Below are 4,243 nucleotides of genomic sequence, written 5' to 3' on the forward strand. Positions count from 1 at the left end.
GGAATCGCAAAAAACGCACTAATAGCTTTTTTAGAATAAAATACTCAAAACAAACAACTTTTATATACTTATGAGGAATGTCAGATTTGCGCAAATACCATTTGCAATGGATATAGATTAGTAATTTGTGGACATTAGTTCTGTTTTAATTGTCTTGTTTTCATTTTCGATTAAAGTTTAGGTGATGTAAATTCCTTCCCGATTAAATGTCCAAGTTGTCAAGAGGATTTATGTATAGAGGATTTACTTTAGATTATAAACGAAGACGAGCAACGATTATAAAAATTAAAAAGAATGTCCATTAATAATTATGTATAAAATCATTTCACAGAACTTCAATTTTGTCCTAATGAATTGTGTAAAGCGGTACATTCAACAAAATTATAAAAATATACATGCTATGAGTGTTAGAAAACCTACTGCTCAAAATGTGCAGCGGAATATCATTTCGATATGACATGTACCTAGTATTAGGAAACAGAAGCTTAGAATATTTAATATTTAATTAAGGAAGGGGCGAGGAAATGTACTAATTGTGGAGTCTTTATTATTAGAATTGATGGATGTTATAGGGTAGAGTGTAAAAGATGTTAAATGCATATTTGTTGGAAAGATAATTGTATGAAATTCTTTAAAGATGCAAATAGTTGTTATGTACATTTAGATGAAAATCATTAGGGTTATTGGTGATATATGCAATATTTCATATATTTATTTATTTTTATATTTTTTCTAAATTATATACTGTAATTTTATTTAAAACTTAATCCTAAAAAGAAAAAAAAAGAACATATTTATTGATGTATTTTTATTTTATATTTTTCTTCAATTAATTTTTTAATAAAAATATAGAAAAAAAAAAAAAAAACTATTAAAAAAAATAATATATATGTTGTTACTATATTAATTAATTAACATTTTTTTATTTATTTTTTTGAAATTAATTTTATTATATAAAAATAGTTGCTGATTTTTAAGAAAATAATTAAAATTAAAAAAGAGTTTCTTTTCTTAAGTGCCAAAAACTCAAGAAGAAGAGTTTATTACATAAAGTATATTTTATTCTATACAATAAAAATATAGAATTATTAGAAAATTAATAAAAATAAATAAACTAAGATTATTAATTGGAAACTTTTTTTAACATTTTTTTTTAATATTTTTTTAAAAATAATATTTAAATTAAATTATTCTGAAAAAGCTATTTACTGATAATAATAATAAGACGAGATTATAAGAAATTCAAAATAAATTTAACTTAAAGAATGAAAGAAGATATTATTTTAAATAAATTTTTAGTATAATAAAATATAGTTACAGTATTATAAAAAGACTATGTTGTTAAAAAAAAAACTTCAAATATATATATTTTATTCTATTTAAATTTAAAAAAAATAACATGTATTTATTCTATTAACAAACATTAGAATACTTTCTTTAAGATTAATCATTAAGTCATTTTTAAAAGAAATAAATAAAAAATTAAATAATTATATTTATAAGTTTATATACAATAATAATAGTAATTTTGACATCATAATTGATAATTTATTAAGTAAATATGATTCATAGTAAACATTTCTAGCATTTCTTATAATAGAATTGATTATTTAATTGATTTTCAAAGTTAAAATAATATTAAACTCATATGCGTTTGGTGCAAAGTATTGTTTTAGGTATAAATGGATAATATTTGTGCCTTTATGACATTTTTTTGGTTTTGATTGTTTTTTATTTATTTTTAGATTATGGTTCAATATATAAAAGTTTCTTTTAAATAATAAGAATTATATGAAGATTTTTGACAGCTTTTTTAACTTATAAGGAAAGTTATAATATTCAAAAGTATAAAAAAAGTTCTCTATTAAAACCCCAACATAGAAAAAATCGTAATTTTTTAAGAAATAATATAAATTTAAGCGAAGTAAATATTATTTAAGATACTGAATGAAGTATTAATATAATTGTTTTCTAATAAATTATATAAAGTAGACATTATTGTTAAAATATTACTTTTTTGTTTGAAAATAATAATTTTTTAACGAATGTTGATATTAATCTAAATAGTTTAGTTAATTATGTGTAAGAAATATAAGATGAGATGGGTATTTAGATAACATTTATCATTCAAAATTACATGCATTTGATTTTACTTAAAAAGTTAATTTTTTTCTTAAAAATATAAATTTAAAGACTTTATATGTAATGATAATTTGGAATAATTGACGTCTATTTATTAAACGGTAAAAGTTCATGATTATAGTTATTCATAAAAGAGGTTTAAATAATGATTTTTTAATAAATACATCTCATTAGTTAGTTATATTATATAATATCTTTTTTATATAATTTATGTTATATGTTTATTAATAACTAAAATATAAGATAAATATATATTAGAAAATTTGATTTGATTTTTGATTTTAAATAATAATATAATAAGATTGCAATATTTATTAAATATTAAAGCAAAATTTATAATTAAAAATAAATATACATGTTTTCATATGATTATGTATGCTTGATATGTTTTTAATCCTATTAAAAGTACGAAATTTATTAATAATCAACTTCTAAGATTCTTTAATATTTTGATAATATAGATATATTGAAAAATTTAAATTTTTAATTAAAAATTACTTATTTAGAAGTTAATTTGTCTAAAATTTAATTTAGTTTATTGATTTTTTTGTTCAACTTCTTTATGAAATTCGTTTACTTATTTTGCAGGAATTAAATAAAATTGTTGTATTTTAGTATAGAATAAATAAAAATAATATGATCAGATATAAAAAATTTATTAAGAATTAAGAATTTTTTATTAATTAATCATTATAAATCATGCTAATATATAAGAATTTTTTTAAAGGAAAATTTAGCAAAAAAATATATAATGTAGATATTAAATTATTTAATAACATAAATAAATTTTTTGAATTTACTGTAAATAAATTTTTAACTTTAAATTACATTATTTAAATAAAATTAAAATAAAAAATTCACGTAATTATTTTGCTAAAAAAAATTAAATCAGTAATAAAAAATGAAAATGATTTAAAAAATTATAAGATTTGTTAGATAAAAAAATTAAATATATTATAAAGCAAAAAAAATATAAGAAAAATTAATATATTAATTTATAAAATAATTAATTAAAAATAAAATAATAAACTATAAAAAGAATATATTATATAAACGATAAATAAAATAAATTGACAAATTCTTATGTTTTTTTTTTAAAAAAAATACTCAAAATATAAATTATCAATTAAATATTTTATCTTGAGAAATTTAATAAAATATATCCTAAAAATCATTCATCGTATTATTTTAATAAAAAAATAGAGTATTAATCAAATAAAACTATTATGAAAAATATAAATAAAAAGAATTAAGTTTCAAAATTATAAAAAATATAAATAGTATTTAATTAATTAAAAAATAATGGGTATAAAATAGTTTATGATAATTAACAAAAATAAAAAAAAATAAAAATAAAATATATAAATATAAAATATTTGAAATAAAAAATTATATTTTTATATAAAAAATAAAATGATTTAAAGTTAAAGGTAAAAATAAAAAAATAACTTAAAAATCAAAAAATAAAAAATATAAAAAAAAATAATATATTGCAAAATTAATGTATATAAACTTTATTTTAAATAAAAATATAAAAAATATATATAAAAAAAAAATCTTGTAACATTTAAATAATAATAAATAAAAAAAGAAGAGAAAATTTTAATTCTTATTTAATAAATATAAATAAATACTGATAGCAAAATATATTTAAAAAAAAAAAAATATTTAAAATAAAAAAAATAAAGAATAATAAAATTTTTATAATAAATATATTTAAAAAATGTTATTTAAATATGAAAAAAAAATAAAAAAATTATAAATTTAAAATATATATATAATTATATATATATATATTATATTTATTTATTTTCAATTATATACTAAAATTTATTTTTCATACAATATAAATTAAAAATATAACATTATAAAAAGAAAATATTAAATTAATACATATTTAAAATCTTTTTATAAAAATATTATTTGAATATTTTTATATTAAAATAAAATAGAAAAAAATCATCATATATTATAGAAATTTTAATCACTATCTATTTTTACTATATTATATGTTAAGAAAATAAAATTATTATATTACATACTATTATAATATTAAACTTCTTCTTATTTGCTTTAAAATATATTGTTTTAAAAATCTTAA

The 4,243-nt window shown here is 14.8% G+C and overlaps 5 annotated features.

Moving 5' to 3' along the window:
- The first annotated feature begins 1,135 nt into the window (after positions 1-1,135).
- Positions 1,136-1,166: a microsatellite.
- Positions 1,167-3,476: 2,310 nt separating this feature from the next.
- Positions 3,477-3,536: a microsatellite.
- A 38-nt stretch (positions 3,537-3,574) lies between these two features.
- Positions 3,575-3,623: a microsatellite.
- Positions 3,575-3,626: a microsatellite.
- A 157-nt stretch (positions 3,627-3,783) lies between these two features.
- Positions 3,784-3,827: a microsatellite.
- The last annotated feature ends 416 nt before the right edge of the window (positions 3,828-4,243 follow it).

The sequence above is a fragment of the Ichthyophthirius multifiliis genome (genome assembly GCF_000220395.1).
Source record: "Ichthyophthirius multifiliis unplaced genomic scaffold scaff_1120509251222, whole genome shotgun sequence".
NCBI lineage: Eukaryota > Ciliophora > Oligohymenophorea > Hymenostomatida > Ichthyophthirius > Ichthyophthirius multifiliis.